Consider the following 23,789-nt stretch of genomic DNA (forward strand, 5'->3'; position numbering starts at 1 on the left):
GTGTGTGTCTGTGTGCATATGGAGAACCCTGCATGAGTGTATTAATGTGTGTGGCCAGGTCTGGTGGTCTGAAAGTGGCGGTCGTCTGTGTTATTGGTGTCCTGTCATGGCTAGACAGACAGCTTGTTCAGACGTCCAGTGTTTGTGCAAAAAAAATCCCAGCATGGCAGACCCAAAATAATCAGGCAGTAAATATTTGTACAAGTTAGAGCAACATAATCACTCAGGGCTCTTACCTGCCGTTGGTCGGGGCTTTATGTTTCCTGTACTAATCATCCTTCATGGACGGCCAGTGACACACACACACACCACAGCTCTCGGCTTTGACCACTTCAACATACTCAGCCAGTGCCTTCAAATCCGGAGCTTAACAAATTCGGCTGAGAGCGGGGACTAAATAAGCAAACTGTTTCTCAAGCCGAACCATTCATAACACAGCACCGGACTCCTGCAATCAGCGCTGGGTAAACTAGTGCTCATGTCAGACCGCCAACAATACACTCACTGACGCTTTGATGCATATTCAACACACAAAAATGCTGAGATTTGGTTAAAACTGATGTCATATTCATTTTTACCACTTAAAACTGTTTATGTGTTTGTTTATTTGGCAGGGGCAGTGTAGATTAGTTAACATTGCTGCAGATGCAGAATTAGATATAAGGCTATTTTTACAACATGCAGCATGTGTATTTACAACAGAACATTTAACATTATTATTTCATGATGAATAGTGTAAAAAAAATAAACAAATATTAGGGCTGCTTGATTTTGGAAAAAATCATAATCACGATTATTTTGGTCATAATTGTAATCACGATTATTCAAAACGATTATCAGTTGAAGTCAAAATTATTAGCGCTCCTGAGAATTTAGTTTTTTTAAAATAACTATTTCCCAAATTATGTTAAACACAGCAAGGAATTTTAACAGTATTTCCTCTAATATTTTTTGTCTTCTGGAGAAAGTCTTATTTGTTTTATTTTAGCTAGAATAAAAGCAGATTTAATTATTTTGAAACACATTTTAAGGTCAATATTATTAGCCCCCTTAAGCAATATATATTTTTTAATTGTCTGCAGAAGACACTACTGTTATACAATGACTTGTCTCATTACTCTGATTAAGCCTTTGAATTGCACTTTAATCTAACTGCTTGTATTTTGAAAAACATCTAGTAAAATGTTTTGTACTGTCATCATAGCAAAGATAAAACAAATCAGTAATTAGACATGAGATATCAAAATATATTGTGTTCAGAAATAAGTTTAAAAAAACTTCTTTCCATTAAACAGAAATTGGAGGAAAAGGGTTGCTAATATTCAGGAGGGCTAATAATTCTGACTTCAGCTGTATATATACAGTTATTTTTCACCCTGCAAAGGAAAGAGAAATAAATACAATAGAATAAAAATATAAAACAAACTGTGATTTAAGCATCTTCACCCTAAGAAAAACACTTTAGCTACAGAAATCCTTCAGTCAGGAGCAGTAGGGGATGTTCTCGTCGTTTGATTAATGATAAAACAGGCGGCAGCATTTCGCATTGTCACTTTAATGGTTTCTCTTTCACGTGTCTTTTGATTCTCAACTCGTTTGTTTATTACGCAAATGAGGGTTAAAATGAATAATCACTAATCACTAATTTGACCATTAAAGCGCTCATGTTAAGATTACTTTAGATGTCTGCGCTCCTCTGCTCGTCTCAGTGTGCGAATGAGACTGAATGCTGACCGCGTGCTTATGCGTGTGCGCGTGTTGCACACTCAAATAAGCACACGGCCTTTCGCGCTTTTGGTATATGATGCAATAATCGTTTATCTCGATTAATGGTTTTTCATAATCGTTAGAAGCCATAATCGAAATCGAAATCGGATTTTCGCTTAATTGCACAGCCCTAACAATTACTAAAACAAAAATAGAAATAAATAAAAAATAATGTACGCTGTAGCAGATTCAATGCATTTACCTGCTGTTAACATCAACTCCATTGCATCCAGTGTTTTAGAAAAAGTCCTTACATAGGAACACGTCTCAAAATAAATGTAAATTCTTCCATATTGTTTACGCTGGGGGAAATAGTTATTGAACACGTCACCATTTTTCTCAGAAAACTTATTTCTAAAGGTGCCGTTGTCTTGAAATTTTCCCCAGATGTTGATAAACAAATAAGCAAAGAAAGCAAATCTAATGGTAACACTTTATTTTGATGGTCCATTTAGGTATTAGTAGACTGTCTGCTTAATATCTGCTGATACTGCTGCCAAACAGACATTTACTGACTATGAGAAACTTTACATTTCAGCTGAAGCCTGGTTTATACTTCTGCATCAAGTGATCGGCGTGACCGATTGGAGTGAGGTGTTAATGTTCCTCTGTGTCGAGTTTCTTCGCTAGTGTTTTGTTTTTTCTGAATGCTTCCTTAATGTACAAGTAGTTCAAACTTGCTCATTTTGAGGCAGGAACCGGCAGACGTGCAACAACTTCAACCATAAGGCAAACACAAAGCAATAGTCAACACTTGTAAACAGTCGCTCCAATAGGCTCGCTCGGCTCTCGGTCCCGCCCACACTCGTCAGTGCTTCTAAGCTGACCAATCACAGAGTTTGCTCTTTGCATCGTTGCGACATAGTTACATTTTTTGAGAGGTGCGCGGCTATGCGTCCACACGTAGGCTGCGCTGTAGCATACGTGTGCGCTTGACGCAGAAGTATAAATCAGCCGTACACTAACCCCAAGCTAACAGTGTACTATAAAGTAATGAGAATTCGTTGGCATGAAGATGCAATGTAACTTAAATTCAACAAACGAACCATCAAAATAAAGCGTGACCAATCTAATTAGTTTACAAATGAAGTTCCGTAATAAAATGAATTGATGCAGGGTAACAGTATTGAACACATGAAGACAGGAAGGTGCAGTGAAAGCCCAGACAGCAGCTGAAATCTCTCAGTAGTTCATCTGCCCTCCTCAGTGTAAATGCAGATCAGCTGCTTCAGTCCAGCATCTACATTAACAGGAGGATGAAGATGAAACCAGGGTGGACATTTCAGCAAGACAATGATCCAAAACACAGCAAAGGAGACTCTCAGATGCTTTCAGAGAAAGAAAATCAAGCTGTAGAATGGCCCAGCCAATCACCTGATCTCAATCCAATAGAGAATACAGAATAAAGCTCAGATTTGGTTGACGAGACCCACAGAAACATCAAGATTTACACACTCTGTTGAAGTCTGTGAGAAACTCAACACCTGAGCAATGCATGAGGCTTCATTCTCCATATGAGAGGCGTCTTTACGCTGACATGTTAGGCTATAGTTCATCACTAAAAACAATGCAATGCAAAAATTATACAATGAAGAAAGCAAATGTAGAAGAACACTAAAATTAACATACAAATATATACAAATCCTGATAAATATAGTGTATACAGACAAAACAAACTATAATAGCAACACTATGTAAGAGAGACCAGAGTTGTTAAAACATTTAAGCATTTTATTCTGCTTTAGTGCAGTTTAATGATTAACTAATCACATTCAGAGTGAATGTTTGTATTTACTTAATGTGTGTGTGTGTGTAATGTGTGTATGTATTTATATATATGCACAGTCAAGCCCAAAATTATTCATACCTCTAGCAAATTCTGACTTCTTGGAGTTTCTTTTATTCAATCAGAAAGTTTTGTTTTTGACCAGAAATAGCACAGACTTCTGCCAAAAGATATGCGATGTACAGCAGGCATCATTATGGAAACAAATATTTCTCCGTTAATATTTACATTTGTCCGAAACGGTTCTGAATTTGGGGCATCACGGTGGCACAGTAGGTAGCACAATCGCCTCACAGCAAGAAGGTCGCTGGTTCAAGCCCCGAGTTGGTGTTTCTGCGTGGAGTTTGCATGTTCTCCCCGTGTTGGTGTGGGTTTGCTCCGGTTTCCCCCACAGTCCAAAAACATGTGCTATAGGGGAATTGATCAACTAAATTGACCGTAGTGTTTGTATTTGAATGCAAGAGTGAATAAGTGTTTCCCAGTGTTGGGTTTCAGCTGGATGGGCATCCGCTGCGTAAACCATGTGCCTGATAAGTTGGTGGTTCATTCTGCTGTGGCGACCCCTGGTTAATAAAGGGACTAAGCTGAAAAGAAAAGCAATCAATGATTCAGAATTTGCCAGGGGTTTGAATATTTTCGGGCTTGACTGTAAGTACAGACATAAGTATACACAGATTGAGATATGTAAATGCATTATATACATCTGAACAGTGTGGAATTGACTCCAGTCTGTAATATTATCTGCATTATTTTCTAATAATTCAATACCCCATCATCTATTTTTTCCTTGCATAATTACATCATGCAACTAACCCCAAAACTAATCTACGTGCATCCTCACACTCCCCATACAGAAAGAACTATTAATGAATTTATAAAACTCAGTAGTTAAACACACTGTTGAACATTTTAACAATTAAAGACATCTTAAAGTGTATCTCAATGATTATTCAATCGATTTTTAGTTTAACTAAAGCTAGAGACCCAAAAATCCCACCACAGGGGTCAGTGTGAAACTTCAGCAGGATTTGTAAACGTTTGATCAGATTCACATCGGTCAGAAACGCTGCAGAGAAATGCTGTGCCATAAAAATAGGTCAAAGCATTCCTTTCCCACGCAGCACTCACTTATGAGCGCCTCACACGACTGTTCAGCCTGAAAAATGCTGAGATTCAGGTCAAATATGCGCATATCATTTTTTTACATTCAATTTAAATTGCATTTTTTAACCCAACCGTTTGACCCAGTGCTGGGTTACAACAACCCAACAATTATAGGCTGCTTGTTTCCAGGGAATGGAAAAAAATGCAGAAATTAAAGAAGAGAAAAATAAAATGTTCAGGAGTGAGTCTTAAACATGAGGGTTTTGTGACTAATTAGGGTGTGTGTGTGTGTGTGTGTGTGTGTGTGTGTGTGTGTGTGTGGAGACACCATCCATGTGAGGGAAGTGTTTGTGGATTGCGCTGATATATCTGACTTATACATATGGACTCGTATAATGCCTTTGGAAAAGTTTTGTTCAGTCCAGGTGCGGAAAAATTAATTAAAGCCCATCAAGCGTGGCTTATTTTAAGTCATGCTCAATCAAATGTAATAATCCGGCTTGCAGATGTAAACTGAGGGTCTCCTGGGGCTGTGGTTTTCCAGATGTGTCTTTGGCAGGTGAGACATCGTGCCATTCCTCATAATGAGAAATGGACAACCTGGTGAAACCACAACTTTCCAGAAGCCCGAACAAATGCTTGTGTTGCTGCGTAATGCAGTGATTGGCTTATTGTTTTATAAACGTTTTGTTTTTAAAAGAGTCATGATGAACATCCTTGTTTAATTTATATGTGAGTGCAGTTATGTTTTCAAGATCATCAAAAACATCATCATTTATTATAGTCGTTACTATTCCCTGAGCTGTTTTTGACCCATCAGAACGCTGTTTGAGTGGGCGTGGTCAAATCTAGACATAAAGTAAACACCCACTGCTCTGATTGGCTGACTGTTTTGCATATTAACAGAGCTAAACAGACAGTCCTGTCAAAGTGGGCATGGCTTTTATGTGTAGGCGGAGCTTATCCATAGTATGACATCATGGAGTAGAAGCTTCTAGAAGCTGTGGTTTAGTCAGGCGCCCTTCAATAACAGCTGATTTCAGAGGAACCCCAAAGTGTTGAGCTCTGAAACTCACAGCAGGATTTTACACCGCTATGAGCTCTAATATATCAAAAGATGAAATGAAGTTTGATTTCTCAGTTCATGACCGCTTTAAACCTGTTAATCCAATTATTAACATGGTCACCATTTAATTTGCTGCTAAATAAATGAGGCGATTTTGCGCTTAAACTCAAACAGGTCTCAGTTTCCGCTGCTAAACTGAGTAAACAGCTGCTGTGGAAAAACAAAACAGTGATGTAAGGCTTCAATATTAGTGTTTTGCACTGGGGACTTGGTTAATTACCTGTGTGTGTTTTCATCTGTGTAAATCTTTCCTCACGTTTAGTTTCGAGTGAGTGGATGAATGAGCTCAGACTGCAGGCTCAGCTGCATCATCATGCATATACAGTGCTCAGCATTAATGAGCACACCCCCGGTTGGAAATTAATAGTTTTATCTGTTTCTCTGTGAATGTAGATAATATAATTTGGTGCATTTAAACTGAACAGTTTTATTAAACAGATATTTTCATTAGAATAAGAGTTTGGTCACCGGAAATCTTTAGGAAAAGAAACATAATACGATTAAAACTTAAATTAGTAATTGCAAAATAAAATAAAACAACAACAACTTTTGACAACTTCTTGTTTTTTATGTTTCTCTTGAGTTTTCCTGTTTATTAAACATTTATTTAATGTTTTCCACCAACATATTTGTCAGTTTATTTTTTGGACTGTGACGTGTCGTATTTTGGGCGCAGTGAATCAGCCACTGCTGACTCTGGATCAGGTATTTTGGGCTCTGGAAAACAATGAATTGCCTTCCACTGACTCTGGATCAGGTATTTTTTGGCTTCAGAGCACAGTGATTTGCCCCCTGCTGACTCTAGATCAGATATTTTGGGCTCTGGAGTACAGTCAATCAGCCCCTGCTGACTTTAGATCAGGTATTTTGGGCTCCAGACCACAGTGAATTGCCCTCCACTGATTCTGGATCAGGTATTTTGGGCGTTCCAGAGTCCAGTGAATCGCCCTCCGCTGACTCTGGATCAGGTGTTTAGGGCTTCGGAGAGCAGTGAATCAACCCCTGCTGACTCTAGATCAGGTATTTTGGGCTCCAGACCACAGTGAATCGCCCTCCGCTGACTCTGGATCAGGTGTTTCGGGCTTCGGACAGCAGTGAATTGACCCCTGCTGATCCCAGATCAGGTATTTTGGGCTCCTGAGCGCAGTGAATTGGCCCCTGCTGACTCCAGATCAGGTATTTTGGGCTCCTGAGCGCAGTGAATTGGCCCCTGCTGACTCCAGATCAGGTATTTTGGGCTCCTGAGCGCAGTGAATTGGCCGCTGCTGACTCTAGATCAGGTATTTTGGGCTTCAGAGAGAAGTGAATCGGCCCCTGCTGACTCCAGATCAGGTATTTTGGGCTCCTGAGCGCAGTGAATTGGCCCCTGCTGACTCTAGATCAGGTATTTTGGGCTTCAGAGAGAAGTGAATCGGCCCCTGCTGACTCCAGATCAGGTATTTTTGGGCTCCTGAGCGCAGTGAATTGGCCCCTGCTGACTCTAGATCAGGTATTTTGGGCTCCTGAGCGCAGTGAATTGGCCCCTGCTGACTCCAGATCAGGTATTTTTGGGCTCCTGAGCGCAGTGAATTGGCCCCTGCTGACTCTAGATCAGGTATTTTGGGCTTCAGAGAGAAGTGAATCGGCCCCTGCTGACTCCAGATCAGGTATTTTGGGCTTCAGAGCGCAGTGAATGGACCCCCACTGACTCTGAATCAGGTATTTTGGGCTTCAGAGAGAAGTGAATCGGCCCCTGCTGACTCCAGATCAGGTATTTTTGGGCTCCTGAGCGCAGTGAATTGGCCCCTGCTGACTCCAGATCAGGTATTTTGGGCTTCAGAGCGCAGTGAATCGACCCCCACTGACTCTGAATCAGGTATTTCGGACTCTGAAGTGCAATAAATAGGCCCCTGCTGACTCTGGATCAGTGTGTTGATGGATGTGGACCACACAGGACCCCGGCTCTCAGTCTGTGTGTCGCTGCTATTTCCTCTTGTAAATATTTTGTGCTCTTTGTGTCTGCCAAGCTGTCAGAGACTGTGTGTGTGTGTGTGTGTGTTTGTCTGTCTATTTGTGTGTGTAATTGAGTGAGTGAGTGAGTGAGTGTGTGTTTGTATCAGTGTGTGTGTCTGTGTGTGTATAAGTGTGTGTAAATGTGTATATAATTGTGTGTGTGTGTGTGTGTTTGTCTGCCTATTTGTGTGTGTGATTGAGTGAGTGAGTGTGTGTGTTTGTATGAGTGTGTGTGTGTGTCTGTGTATAAGTGTGTGTAAATGTGTATATAATTGTGTGTGTGTGTGTGTGTGTGTGTGTGTGTGTGTTATAGCCAGAGGAGCTTCTTTAATGAAAGCTTGTGGTTTATTTTCTGCCTTTGATGTTGTGTAAAGCTGTTTCAGATCTACTGTAGTGCAGGAACGCTGGACTGTGTCTGACATCATGAGAATCGTCTCTTCGCTGTAATTAGCAGAATATGATGCACAACAATAGACGGATCACTGAGATCTGTACAGCTGACGGATTAATAAAGGGATAGTTCACACAAAAATCACCATGTACTCGCTATTTACTCTCTTGTTTTTCTATTGACAAACTATTATGTTGCTTCCCCCATTGGCAGATCATTTTACTTGCTAAAAACTCTTCATTTTGACTCATCATTTCTGAAAACAAGACAATTTTTTTTGCTTTTCTAGAAAATGCTTCTTTATTTAAAAAAGTTTGAGATATTTGTACTATAGAATCAAGACAATAATTTATATTTGCAATGCATTAATGCTGATTTTTGTAATGAGTTGCCTAAAAATCATCAGTAGTATAATATAATATTGCTAAATTAATTTCAGACCCTGATAATTGTCCATTTTGCATGCAAATCTGCAAAATATTCAGTCATATAGTCGTGTTGGAGGATACACAGCCCATTATTGAGCAGGTGTGCTAATATCAGTAGCCGTGAGTTGTCCTGCACCTGAACAGAAGATTAGTGAGTCTTCCCGGCGTTTAATCGTTCAAAAACAACGGATCATTTGTGGTCTGCGTTTCCAGCGTTTGGGTGCAGCTGTGTGTGTTCAGCAAGCTACAAAATCATCAGGCGTCCGCGCTGGGGAGATTTATGCCGTGTGAAGTCACTCTGCGTAACTACCTTACTGAAAGTGAAAATGAATCATTACCTGTGAGCGAACAGACCCACACAGAGCTCATTAAAGCAGACCTTCAGCTTGATCTGAACACAGATTACCCAGAAAACAGCAGCTCTCTTAGAAGCGAAAACACAAAACTGATCTAATGTGGACAAACCCAACTATTGGGTTAAAAAGTGCAGTAGTGTGTGTAGCTTTTCATTTAAAAGAATGCAATAAATGTAGATTCTCTAGTTTAGAGTCACAGTGGTGTTTTTGCTTCATTAGAAATCTTGTACTTAAGCTTTTTAATACGTTTCCCAGTGATGGGTTGCAGCTGGAAAGGCTTCCGCTGCGTAAAACATATGCTGGATTAGCTGGCGGTTCATTCCGCTGTGGCGAGCCCAGATTAATAAGAGACTAAGCCAGTAGAAAATGAATGGAGATGTGACAAACAGATTTACTCTGCAAAAAATACAATCTATGAAATGCTGGACTCAGTTTTTTTGCTGCTTGTCCACATCTGTCAACCCTCCCGTTCTTCTCAGGATTCTCCTGAATTTGACAGTTCTATCCCTCTATCATCCCATAAAGGTATTTTCCCGAATTTCTCCTGTATTTTCAGTCTTTTTCTGAAGGGTGGCAATCAGGGCCGGCGCGGTCATAGAGACGACCTAGGCGGCTGCCTAGGGCGGCGTCCGCAACCCCCCCCTACCATTCACGTCCTCAGTTATGTCCACGACACCTCCCTCACGACCCGCGTCCTCAGATATATTCGCGCATAGGCGACAGAATAGAGAGGGCAGCGTCAGCGACACCTCCCTCCCTCCCTCAGCACCCGCACGTCCTCAGTTATATCCGCGCATTGGGCGGCAGAATAGAGGTCTGCGACACCCGTGCATCCTCAGTTATTTCCGGCATAGGGCGGCAGAATAGAGGTCTGCGACACCCGTGCATCCTCAGTTATTTCCACGCATAGGGCGGCAGAATAGAGGTCTGCGACACCCGCGCGTCCTCAGTTATTTCCGCACATTGGGCGGCAGAATAGAGGTCTGCGACACCCGTGCATCCTCAGTTATTTCCGGCATAGGGCGGCAGAATAGAGGTCTGCGACACCCGTGCATCCTCAGTTATTTCCGGCATAGGGCGGCAGAATAGAGGTCTGCGACACCCGTGCATCCTCAGTTATTTCCGCGCATTGGGCGGCAGAATAGAGAGAGCAATGTCAGCGACACCTCCCTCCCTCCCTCCCTCAGCACCCGTGCATCCTCAGTTATATCCGCGCATAGGGCGGCAGAATAGAGGTCTGCGACACCCGTGCATCCTCAGTTATTTCCACGCATAGGGCGGCAGAATAGAGGTCTGCGACACCCGTGCATCCTCAGTTATTTCCACGCATAGGGCGGCAGAATAGAGGTCTGCGACACCCGCGCGTCCTCAGTTATTTCCGCACATTGGGCGGCAGAATAGAGAGAGCAATGTCAGCGACACCTTCCTCCCTCCCTCAGCACCCGTGCATCCTCAGTTATTTCCGCGCATTGGGCGGCAGAATAGAGAGGGCAACGTCAGCGACACCTCCTTCCCTCCCTCAGCACCCGCGCGTCCTCAGTTATATCCGCGCATAGGGCGGCAAAATAAAGGTCCGCGACACCTCACTTCATTTTCATAACTGGTCACTTTCGTTTTCACATTGGGGTTGAGGGCGGCGTGATCGTCCTCTGCCTAGAGCGGCAGTTCAGCTTGCTCCGGCCCTGGTGGCAATAAACATTAGAGCCGATCCTCTCTATATGAAACCCATTCTGCCGTACCACCAGGGGCCGCAATCCTCAAAGCAGTCATATAGCGGTGCGTGACAGTCAGCTGACGCACTCCATCCGCTTGTTAAGTTTGACGTCACGTGAAGCGGCTTCCGGGTCCAAGCGCTCTATTCAACTGAAGGGGGAGACTCATGAAATGGTAATAATAAACGTTTACAAAGCGATTTAATACTTTCGAAAGTCACGATCGCAATATATAAGTCCATGCCTAATATCCGATGGCCAGAAAGTGATAATTTTTTTTTTATAAATTGTAAAATTTTTGATAATTGTTATGCAGCAAGCCCAGAGATTCTGTACACTATGACTTTATATAAAATAAACTTTAATGTGTGATAGGAATAAAACGTGATCATAAACGAATGATTTCTCCACTCAAATGAGTGGCGGCTTGGACTCGTCGGATATTGATAAATAGACGCTGTTTCCCAGACGGACTCTGTACATGCGATTTGAAGCGGAGCGAAAGTCTGGGTTTTAGGTGCATGTTAACAGACACACTAGGGGTGTCAAGATTAATTGTTTGTTCAGTGCACCGTCATGCAGACGCGGACAATTCGGTATCAGTTCAGTAATAATCATAACCGGTTATTATACTGACGTCATTTATCTCATATGCGCTCTGTCATGAGGATTTACAACGCTCCAACCACTTAAAACTCATAAACTGTGCACAATTTGACTGCGTGTGTGTTTGCTGGATCAGTCTTTCACTGACACACAGCAGAAGCCCCTATTACACTGCGACTGAGAGAATGAAAGTACTCCATTTCTCTCTCTCTCTCACACACACACACACACACTGTGGCCCATTTGACCTGCAGGCGTGACTTTTCTCCTCCTCTCTCTCGATACTTCTGAATACAGACACGAGCGTGTGCCTGCAGAGTTTTCTCCACCGTGTCTGTCATGGGTCAGCTGTCGCTTATCAGTGTCACTCTGATCTGTGAAGAGCCAATCACAACTGTTTTTGTTGAGGGTGTGACTACGCAAAGGGGTGTAAGAGAACTAGATAAGGATCAGAAAGCGAGCGGGATATTTATATTTGTTCATATTAATTGCTTTAAATGCTCGTGTTGTTTAAAGGTACAGTTTATATATCTGACTGTTTGTATTAGATGAAGGGGAGGCAGTGGTGCAGTAGGTAGTGCTGTCGCCTCACAGCAAGAAGGTCGCTGGTTTGATCCTCGGCTCAGTTGGCGTTTCTGTGTGGAGTTTGCATGTTCTCCCTGCGTGGGTTTCCTGCAGTTTACCCCACAGTCCAAAGACATGCGGTACAGGTGAATTGGGTGGGCTAAATTATCCATAGTGTATAAGTGTGTGTGTGTGTGTGTGTGTGTGGATGTTTCCCAGAGATGGGTTGCGGCTGGAAGGGTATCTGCTGAGTAAAAACGTGCTGGATAAGTTGGCGGTTCATTACGCTGTGGCGACCTGGGATTAATAACGGGACTAAGCCGACAAGAAAATGAATGAATGAATTAATTAAATGAAAAAATTGTATTACAAATAGTATATAAATATAAATATATTTTAATACAAGAACTGCTGTATGAAAAGCACTGAGATATCGAACTGAACCGAATCGATGGCATGATAATCATAACCAAACCGAACCGTGAGACCAGTGTAGGTTCACAGCTCTAAGACATACACACATAATTAATAACAATTACATCTAAAGATGTCGATCCTGCTGGGTTTTTTTCAAGGGTTGTTTACAGTTAGGAAAGCAGTCGAATGCTTTCGTTGTAATGTTAGATGTGTGCATTATTAAAGTGATCAATTTAATAATTAATCAATTGAAAAAAATGTAAATAAGAGATTCATTCACTGCTCTTTGATCAGAATGTGAGTTATACAGTGAAGAAACGGCTAGTGAGATTTGATAACTTGACTGTTTCTTTATAATAACTATTCATTTTAATAAGCTGAACTGTTTGCCAGTGTGTTTACTGCTAATGTATGCTATTTATTTTTTCTTTTGTAAATAATAATAATAATAAAACATATTACTGACAGTTTAACTGTTTATTTACTATGAAACCGCTCCAAATGAACATATTTCGTGATTTGGGGATTTTTATTTAAGAGGGGGGGTCGGGGGAATCCCTTATTATAGTGGGCATATCCCTTATTTTCACATCCCAATGTTGACAGGTACCAAACTACTTATTTACAACAAGACAATTCCTTAAACAACAAAATTGTTAACATTTATTTTGCACAACCTAATTGTTTGTTTAATTTTGTTTATGTGTTGGGACAACATGAAAGAGTTTAAGGAACCATGAATTTTTACAGTGTGGATGGTTGTAAGCCAATGTTGGGTCAAACCCAAAAGTTAGATTTTTAAAAAAATATTTAAATGCAATTAAGGGTGCGTTCACATCTGTAGTTCGCTTCATTTGGTCCGGACCAAGCACAATCAATGATGCATTGTTACATTTTCTGCCATCTTTGGGTCGTTTTCACAACACACTGCTGGCTTTGGTCCGAACCAGTTGAAACGAACCAAAATGCAGTCATCTGACAAAATCCACATCTCTCATTGGCCAGATGCTGTTGAACATATTTCCTAAACTGCTTATTGATTTGTCAGAATTCACGTGCGGGAAAATGCCAGTGAACTCCCGCAGGTAAACAAAACCTTTTACTCTGGAGGGGCGACTGCGCTGGATGATTGTATCCCTGCTTTAGACAAACTATACATTATGAGAATGAAGCGCGGCCGCGGCTGGAAAACAGTGTTAAATGCATCGCTCGTCACTTCAGGAGGAGGCGTGAATTAATTTAGCTAAACTGCGACATGCTCATCTTGCGCAAATATTACCAACGATCCATCAGGTAATGTTTCCCCCTCTCTCTCTCTCTCTCTCTCTCTCTGTCTCGCTGTCAACAAATATTTTTCCTCCATATCCCATAATGCACAGCGCATCGGCCTACGGCAGCTGAATTAGTCCAAAAGGCGCAGTACTTTTTGCAGTTGGACCTGTTGTAGTATGGATCATATTCTCACCACAAACAAACCGCACCATGGTTCGTTCGAAAGCGTACTGAGAGCACCTCTTCAAGCAGGTCTCTGTACGCTTATTTGGTCCGCTTTTGGTGCGCACTCGAGTACGATTGCTGCATTCTCACCTGCCCAAACCAACCGCACCAAAAGGGGAAACGAACTCTAGTGCGATTCAATCCAACTAAATAAGGCAGGTGTGAACGCACCCTAAAATGATTTCCATTAGCATATAACATTATGGTGAACAAATACTGCAGTAAATGTATTGTTTGTTCATGCTAGTAAATAATGTTCATTAATGGAAGCGTAGAGTTTTTTTTATTTAGTTTTTTGATTTTTGATTACTAATGGGCATTGATAAACAATTGATCCATTCAGCTGATGCATCAGTCAAAACGCTGATGCATTGTTTAGCTTCACAGTATAATGACTTACACATTCGACGTCACTGCTTGACTTCACGACACAGCATTACGAACTTCCTCCGTCTATTTCAGGAGCGACTTTCTAAAAGTGCACGGAGCAGAGCTCTCCCAATATAGTGTCAGTGATTCCCTTCAGGCGGTATTTATAAAGCCGCCGTACGTCTTATTCCTGACACCGAGGCATGTTGTGACCTCTGTGATTTTGGTCTGCGGTCTGCAGTTTGTGGCTCTCGGCCGTCACTCTTCATTTACGACACCGAGGGACAAAAAAACACTCGCAAACACTGAGAACACACCAGAAAACCAGACACACACATCCATCAGCGCTGCCACCACACGTCAGAGGAGCGCAGACGGACTCTACACTGCACACAGTGACAGATTGTTTAGCAGTGAGAGTGTCTGGCGCTCTGCTTTGGCTTGTAGAGGAGGATTGACAGAAGTGTTTGTGTGTTCTGAATGTGTGTTTGTTGCTGCATGTTGTGTGACAGCAATGAAAATGCTTGTCAGTTTTGATCGTGTGTCTTCAGAAGCGCACAAGGCTTGTTAGAGGTTGAAATGTGCAATGAGTTCCCTGCTCTTACTCTATGATCAGGGCTAGATGTGTGTTAGGACGAGGGTTAGTTGCATGTAACTATGCATAATTAAGTGTAACGACTGTAATGAGCACATGTAACAAGTGCATCTTAAAGTGTCTCCCGGCTGTGTACAGATATAACAGGTGGTGTTTACAGTAGTTCAGAAGAGATGGACAGCGCAGACATGCAAACATGCACATACATACACACACACATACATACACACAAGCCTGCACACACACATTCATGCACTCACATACACACTAATGCGCACACACATACACCTACACACATGCACACTCACACACGCATATGCACACACTCTCATACACTCACATAAACACAATTAAATACACACACATGCATGCACACACACTCACATACAGTATATGCATACTCATACACACATACATGCGCACGCACACACACACACAAGCATGTGCGCACACATATATACACACTCACACACACATGCACACACTCACATGCACACATGCAAACATGCACATACATACACACAAGCCTGCACACACACATTCATGCACTCACATACACACTAATGCGCACACACATACACTTACACACATGCACACTCACACGCGCATATGCACACACTCTCATACACTCACATAAACACAATTAAATACACACACATGCATGCACACCCACACACTCACATACAGTATGTGCATACTCATACACACATACATGCGCACGCACACACACACACACACAAGCATGTGCGCACACATATATACACACTCACACATGCACACACTCACATGCACACATGCAAACATGCACATACATACACACAAGCCTGCACACACACACTCATGCACTCACATACACACTAATGCGCACACACATACACTTACACACATGCACACTCACACGCGCATATGCACACACTCTCATACACTCACATAAACACAATTAAATACACACACATGCATGCACACACACCCACACACTCACATACAGTATATGCATACTCATACACACATGCATGCATACACAAACTCAAGTGCGCACACTGTCACTCACGCACACACACGCGCACACTCAAATACACACTGCACCATCACCTGGAGCACTGCAGGGAAACACAGGCACTTGTTGAGCAGCTGAACTCTTATATGAAGATTAAAAGCTTCTGTTGAAACATGCTGGGTTGTCATAACCCAATATGGACAAACACAAAAAAAGTGTTTAGGTTAAAAAGAACTAAAATATAATTCCTCTCATCCTTTACTCATTCAGATGATTATATAAACTCAGTTGTGTCTTTGACTCCATTGACTCCAGCTATTGTTTTGTGTTCCCCTCTATAGTTTATTAAGGCTCTTCATGATCAACTGTGACCACAACACATCAGATTTGCCACTCTGCCACCTGTTGGTCAACAATACATCATATATATGTTCATTGTTTTCAGGATTTTCTGATATTTTAAGTGGAACACACTGCAAATGTATTCAAAAAGTCATTGTTTCACTCGGTCTTAAATACTTTTTGGTACTAAACCATCCGGTGTATGTCCTCCCTTTAATTTGTCATTGCCTTTGAGCCCGGTCGTGACACACACAAGATTAATTCTCTCCACATGCTCGCTCTAATCTGAATTATTGTTTCTACCTTTATGTGGGTTTGCAAAGGTGTACTTTTCACTGCGTCTACCTTAAACTTCAGAAACAATCCTTTAGCAGAATGGTGCCGTTGTCCTGTGGCTGCCGTCGCAGTAGAGCTGCACTCTGATAGTGATGATTATGAAGCGCTGTGGATGTATGGCCATACACAATAAATGTGCTCTATAAATGACATTACAATATGTATTAAATGACAGATATTTTGTGGCACATTGTGTACAGTTTCACATGATAACTTGATAAAACGCAGTACACTGTGCTCTGACCTGTAAATATCGAGCGAGTTGTTCATTGTGCACACACAATAACATGACATGAGGAGCATGTGGTCCATTGTTCAGTCTCTGTCTGATAAATTCATAAATCACACATGTAAAACCCAGTAAAGCTGAGCTGGAGCGGATCCTTAAGCTGAGCCAGAGCGTTACGGGAAAAACAGCGCTTCATTGTTGTGAATCACGGAGTGAAGACTTTTGGGAATCACATCAGACGCTGAAGCAGGAGACAATGGCAGTAAAATTGTCACAGTTTTTTATTTTAAGTAGAGTCGGGAATGAAGTAACACATTGCAGAAAGTCATTTTCTTCTGCTTTGTTTATGCTCTTAAATAAAGACACATTTACTTCAGACGTGAGTGTGCTGGCTTAGCTTTCTGATGCAGTTGATGACAATCTCGCCTAATCAACCATCTAATGAACAGTTTCTGTATTTTGTGTTTGTACAGTGGTGAATTGCATTATGGGATGTTGATCTCTGCTCTGTTTACTTCTGATGTTGAAAATTCAACTTTACAGTTTAACAAAGTGACTTTTATTAACATTTTAGAGGTTTGAAATCATATATATAAGTGAATATCTGGAGAGTCTGTACAATAACAGAAATGTGCTGCAGTTTAATACAAGGTTTCTGTACAACACCAACACACACAATATAGCACTGCAGACTATTACACACGTCAATAAAATACACTTTTTTTAAACAGTTACAGTATGTCCATTAAAATAAGAGTTTGTTCATGTAATGTCTTTAAAAGTAGTAAGAGAATACATTAATTTTTCCACAACATATTCATTTGGATGTACTTATTCTTGAACTGTGATCTTCAGTTTTTTAAATTAGATCCAGTTTTAGCACAGTACTTGTGTATGTGGTTTATGAGGACTGATTGATGCACATCTTTTTTACTATTATTATTTAGTAATAGCTGTTTAGTGAGTCTCTTGTATATTTGAAACACTTAAGCTGCAGCTGTTCTTCTGAAAAACCCTTCATGTCCCACAAAGTCTTGAGATTTTCAGCATTTTTTTTTGTTAATTTGAACTCTTTCCAATATGTCTTTATCACTGTGATATCCGTCTTTTTTATATTGATATGCAAATATTAAAGTTCAAACACTTACTAAAGCTCCAGAAGGTAAAAAAAAACAAGCAATAAGATTTGGGGGGTGAATACTTTTGCAATTGAAAAATCTGGGTCAATTTAATTAAATTAGTTTTCTAGGAAACATGCAAGAGTAGTAACACAAAAAAGGGAGCCTCTATGTGTACATCTTTGTCATAAAACCAATTAAATTTAAATTGACCCCGATTTTACAATTGCAAAAGTTTTCACCCCTAATCATAAAACGCTGCTATTACAGTTCAAACACTCACTAAAGATTCAGGAGGTAAAAAACAACAGACTTTAAGAGTTTGGGGGTTAAAACATGAACTCTTTTGTAATTTGGAATATCAGGGTTAATTTAAATGTATTTGGTTTTCTGGCAAAGATGTAATTGCAGATGTAGATGTAATTGTTTGTGCTGCAGTTCAGTTTCTGTAGTGAAATGGTGATCTATTCCTTCCAGTTCTCCACCATTTCCATAGGGACTCGGCACAAAGGATTTGATATGTAAAACCACAAACTTGCAATGCAATAATTTACTTTTTTGTTTGTCAGGATAAAACACATATCAAAAAACAAACAGAAGAACTCAGTGGTTCTCAAACTTGTTTCATCAAGTACCACCTCAGAAAAAAATTGTCTCTCCAAGTACCACCAAAATGAGCAGAATTGAAATACAGTAGCGTAGTAGGCCCAGTAAAGCAGTTACAACTCTGCACAGTTAAAAAAACGTGGCAGATTACCTCAGAAATATAGGCTATATGTCATATATGGCATATTATCTACATAATTTTTAATAAATTTTGAAATATATGTAACATGTACATGACATTTCATTCCTCCGTGTACCACTAGAAGGAAGTCCAAGTACCACTAGTGTTACAAGTACCACAGTTTGAGAACCACTGGAATAACTATTTAAACTTTTCCAAGCTTCAATATAAATATAGTTTGAAAGAACGGTGAAAAGAATGTCTACCATCAAGCCCCTTCATTCTTTCTAATCTTTTTTCCCTGTTGCTTACGCATACATATGACGTATGGCATTATTTATCAAATGAAATGTCATGTACATAATATAATATCACAAAATATACAAACCAATGCAATAACTACATATCTCAATCCAAATAATATAGTATTATAGAAAAATATTACAATTTCTTTAATAATAATAATAATATAATTTTATAATAATAATTTTTTCTTTAATAATCTTTAGTGACTCTTTATGGCTCTAACATATATTGTAATATACAACAGCAACCCAGACAAGACAGCACTGCAGACTATTACACATGTCAATAAAAGTCACTGTTTACACAGTTTTCCAGGGTTTAAGTTGTTGGAAGAAGGATCAAGATCCTATAATGCAATTGGAAAGCATACAAACATGAACCCCAAAATGCAGAAACCTGCTAATTTATGGATAATTTTTACCGTAAAGATTCAGACGTAAAAAAAGAAAACAGTTTTCACACACAGAATTGAAGATGCAGTCGTCTGTGGAGCTTTAGAAAGCGCGGGTCTCTCTGTGTGGTCTCCAATGTGTTTTCGGTAAAGGCAGATTTACTCAGAGGAGCTGAAAACAGGAATGTGTTTGAGTCACCGCTCAGTGTCAGCCCGCTGCGCTGTAGCTGAGGACTGAAAAAAGCTTTTCTTACTAAGAGTCTGTGCTCCCGCTTTATATTAAGTGGCCTCAACTAACATGTGCTAACACTATAACTCAACTACACACCATACGGCTTTGCGACATGCTGTAAAAGCTATCTTTTTTTTCCGTTTTTGTCCTACTCATCTTCGACAGCGATGTGTGAAATGTCTATTTTAGATACTGCTTCTATTTCTGCGACGTCGCAGCAGAACAACAGCATTAACTACTACAACAATGATCACCTCAGGTACTGATGATGTGCTTTATTCAGTGTTAAACACTGCCAATGTGAGTTTAAGCACAGTTTTGCGTGACATTCACCTCAGATCTAGACCATAAAATAGGTAGCAGATGGTCTGATGATGAGACTCAAAGCAACAACATCAGTCACTAATAGCCTATTCTTAATGTTGAAGAGGTTTAAAATGTATTAATTAAATTAAAAGCCTTTGACCATTTCATCTCATACCATCTCATCACTATTGAAATGTTTCTGTCGTGTCGCGTTTCATGTAGACCAGTGCTTATTTTGTGAATTGCAAGGTCCCTGAACAGATTGGGGTAACAAATCTGGCATGTGAGCCGAGTATGTAGAGGTGTCGCGCATGAATGTGGAGGGCCGGGGGTTGGAGATTGGTTGTGTCGCGAATGAAAGTGAAGAGGGTTGGGGAGTCGCGGAAGAAAGTGAACAGTGGACGGGAGGAGGGCTGTTGAGGAGGGTGATCGGTAAAATGAGGTGCCAGATCAGACTTCAGAGGTGCTGGATCCGGCACAAATTAAGCCCTGCTGCAGACAGACAAACTGCTTATTGCTGGAAACTTTTCATGTACCATGTTGTTAAGACAAGGTGTAAAACTGAATTTCTTTCATTCATTCATTTTCCTTTGGTTTAGTCCCTTATTTATGAGGGGTGACCCCAGCAGAATGAACCGCCAAGTATTATGTTTATACTGGGAAACACCCATACATACACATTCACACACACACTCATACACTACAGCCAAATTAGTTGATCAGTTCCCCTATAGCGAATGTGTTTGGACTGTGAGGGAAACTGGAGCACCCAGAGGAAACCCACGCCAACACGGGGAGAACATGCAAACTCCTCACAGAAAGCCTTCTTGGACTTAAACCAGCGTTCTTCTTGCTGTGAGGCGACAGTGCTAACCGCTGAGCCACTGTGCCGCCTATAAAACTTTTGTTTTACAAGAAGTTGTTTTACATTGTCCTTATGATTGATTAAATACCTGCCTGTCATTACATCTGCATTTACAGTCATAGTTAGTCATTTAGCACAGTGGTTCTTAAAGTGGGGGGTTGCAGGACAATTACAAGGGTTCGCTTGGTGATTTCCAAAACTCAAATAAATTTGATTAAACTATTTGAATTTGCATATTTTATTCATAACCCACAGAAAATAGTTAATAGCTGAGTTAAAAAAAACAAACACATACAAATAAAAATCAGCCATCAGCCTTTAATTTTATATTGAAATGTAATTAAATTAATAAATGACTGTAAAAAGATTATATGGTTAACAGACTGTTGCACTTTTGTGTTGTCGATATGCTCATGTTTATATATGCCTACAGTTGTGTCTGCAAAGTTTATATACCTTGAAAAATGGGGGTCGCGAGTCACAGATATTGTTATTTTGGGGGTCGCGGGCTGAAAAGTTTCAGAATCCTTGATTTAGCAGATGCTTTTGTCCAAAGCGGCTTACAATTGAGGAGGTTAATCTGTAATTAATTTAAATTTGTAATTGAATTAATTATTAAACATTAATTACACTGATAATTACACCACTTTAAACCTACCCACACCACCAAACATGGCCCTAAACTCCACCTGAGCAGTGTTCAGCAATGCATTATGAACACAGTAAGTACATTGTATTCATTTTTGTTCAAGCACATATTAGTAAAGGCCACCTAATATAAAGGAGGATCGAGATTTTGTCTTGTTTCTAGTCCAAATATCTTAACGACTCTTAAATCCAGAAGCATTTTAAGTATAGGATATTGTCTTGTTTTCAGAAATGTGTCAAATTTGAGTGAGTTTTTCCTTAAAACAAGCAAAATAATCTGCCAATAGTAGGAGGCAAGTAAAATAATGTTATTTCAAAGCAAAAACAAGATTATTTTACTCACACATTGGCAGATTATTCTGCCTGTTTTAAGGAAAAACTCATTTTATTTTGACTTATTATTTCTGAAAACAGCACAATATATTTTGCTTGTCTAGAAAATGCTTCTTGAATTCAGAATTTGAAGATATTTGCACTAGAAACAAGACAAAGCATTTTTTGCAGTGCATTTTGAGGCTTCAGGGTGGCAGCGTTGGGCAGGATTCCTGTGGCATGACAGACTAATAACCCACATCAGACTCACTGCGACAGACACACAATTCAGAGCGGCCATGTTTACAGCAGCAGATGAAGAGACGCACTTACAGAGCAGCGACAACTGGAATTCCCCAACATAGCAGAGCCTGACCACAGTCTTATGGGCTGCACATCACATTACACACACACACACACACACATAGAGTGCTCAGCATAATTGTTTTCCATTTCTCAGTGAATATAGGTAATATCTTTTGGTGCATTTTAATTAAACAGTTACACTATGTCTATTAAAATAAGAGTTTGTTCACCTAAAGTCTTTAGGAATAGTAAGAGATTTTTTTTTCCCCCACAACATATTAATTTGGGTGCTCAAATTTTGTATTGTGATGTTCAGTTTTTTTAATTAGGTCCAGTTTTAGTACTTGTGTATGTGGTTTATGAGGACTGATTGATGCACAGCTTTTTTATTACTATTATTATTTAGTAATAGCTGTTCATTGAGTCTCTTGTATGTTAGAAACACTTCAACTGCAGCTGTTCTTCTGAAAAACCCTTCACGCCCCACAAAATCTTCAGATTTTCAGCATTTTTTGTTTATTTCAACACTTTCCAGAATGTCTTAATCACTGTGAGATCCATCTTTTCACATTGATATGCAAATATTTCAGTTCAAACACTCACTAAAGTTCCAGAAGGAAAAATCAAGCATTAAGATTTGGGGGGGTGAATACTTTTGCAATTGGAAGATCTGGGTCAATTTAATTTATTTATTTTTCTAGGAAACATGCAAGTGTCTTTTGCAGTTTCTGAGTAGCAACACTAAAAAACAGAGCCCCTACGTTTTAATTATCACCTAAGATAATTACATGTTTCCCAGAATCTTCTGTAGCTTCTGAATAGTAATACTAAAAAGAAGATACCCCTTAATGTAGTCAAACTCACCCAATCTTCCAATTGCAAAAATTTTCGACCCCCTAAATACAAAATGCTATATTTACAGTTCAAACACTCACTAAAGCTCCAGAAGAAGAAGAAAAGCAAGCATTAAACATACTTTTGCAATTGGAAAATCAGGGTCAATTGAATTTGTTTATTTTTTTCTGGGAAACATGCAAGTATCTTCTGCAGCTTCTGAATATTAACACTAAAAAGAACACACCCCCTAAGACAATGAAATGGACCATGATCTTTTAATTGCAAAAGTTTTCACCCCCTAATCATAAAACACCACTGGTAAACTTCAAACACGCACTAAAGCTCCAGATGGGGAAAACAGGCATTAAGAAACGGGGTGAATACTTTTGCATTTGAAAGATCAGGGTCAATTTAATGTTTGTGCTCTGGGAAACATGCTCGTACATTCTGCAGCTTCTGAATAGCAATACTAAAAAGAATATACCCCTAAGATAGTAAAATTGACCCCGATCTTCCAATTGCAAAAGTTTTCACCCCCCATCATAAAACACTACTATTAAAGATAGCTCAATCTTTCAGAACTGCATGAAACAGGTAGCAGATTTCCCCGCTGTCAGGGGAACACCTGGATCAGTGTGAAGGTTTGTGATTTTGTGTCTCTGTGTTGTGTTTTTTTTCCTCCAGAACAGCAGGCGAGAGAGCGGGAACTGTTCTTGTAAAGAGTGTTAATGCTTCAGAAGTGCCGTCTGAAAGCCAGCGCAACAGCGGAAACCATGTGAAGGTGAGCCGAGGAATGTTTGTAAAGTTCAAGAGCCAGCAGGCATCCTGTAGAAACACTACCATCATTCTGTACATTACAAAGACTTACAAATTACACAGGATAATGTGCTGTGGTATACCTGCCTCTCCCAAATCACTGTCACAATTAAATCAAGTCAAAGTTATTAGCCTTCCTGTGAAATTGTAATACTTTTTGAAATATTGCCCAGGGTTGTTTATCGGAGAAGAGTTTTTCAACATAATAGTTTAATCACTCATTTGTAATGGCTGATTTCTGTTGTCGTTGCCTTGATGACAGTAAATAAAAGGTTTTGTTATTTTGTATGATACGAGTTTTCAGCATTAGG

At 40.1% G+C, this 23,789-nt stretch overlaps 2 protein-coding genes and 1 long non-coding RNA gene across 9 annotated transcripts in view; all 3 read left to right on the forward strand.

Annotated features, from left to right (window-relative positions):
* Positions 1–23,789, forward strand: part of xpot (exportin, tRNA (nuclear export receptor for tRNAs)) — a 266,921-nt gene that overhangs the window by 76,699 nt on the left and 166,433 nt on the right. For both annotated transcript variants that reach the window (XM_087246977.2, XM_087246978.2), the window contains exon 4: positions 23,347–23,443. The gene's annotated coding sequence lies outside the window, so the exon portion shown is untranslated. The remainder of the gene's footprint in view (positions 1–23,346; positions 23,444–23,789) is intronic.
* Positions 1–23,789, forward strand: part of pthlha (parathyroid hormone-like hormone a) — a 224,349-nt gene that overhangs the window by 76,699 nt on the left and 123,861 nt on the right. For all 6 annotated transcript variants that reach the window (XR_015942071.1, XR_015942072.1, XM_088649806.1 and 3 more), the window contains exon 4: positions 23,347–23,443. The gene's annotated coding sequence lies outside the window, so the exon portion shown is untranslated. The remainder of the gene's footprint in view (positions 1–23,346; positions 23,444–23,789) is intronic.
* The window catches only part of LOC148679883 (uncharacterized), a 759,583-nt gene that overhangs the window by 49,751 nt on the left and 686,043 nt on the right, over positions 1–23,789 (forward strand). The gene's annotated exons all lie outside the window — the stretch shown is intronic.

The sequence above is a fragment of the Danio rerio genome, chromosome 4, assembly GCF_052040795.2.
Source record: "Danio rerio strain M-AB ecotype USA chromosome 4, GRCz13ab, whole genome shotgun sequence".
Lineage (NCBI taxonomy): Eukaryota > Metazoa > Chordata > Actinopteri > Cypriniformes > Danionidae > Danio > Danio rerio.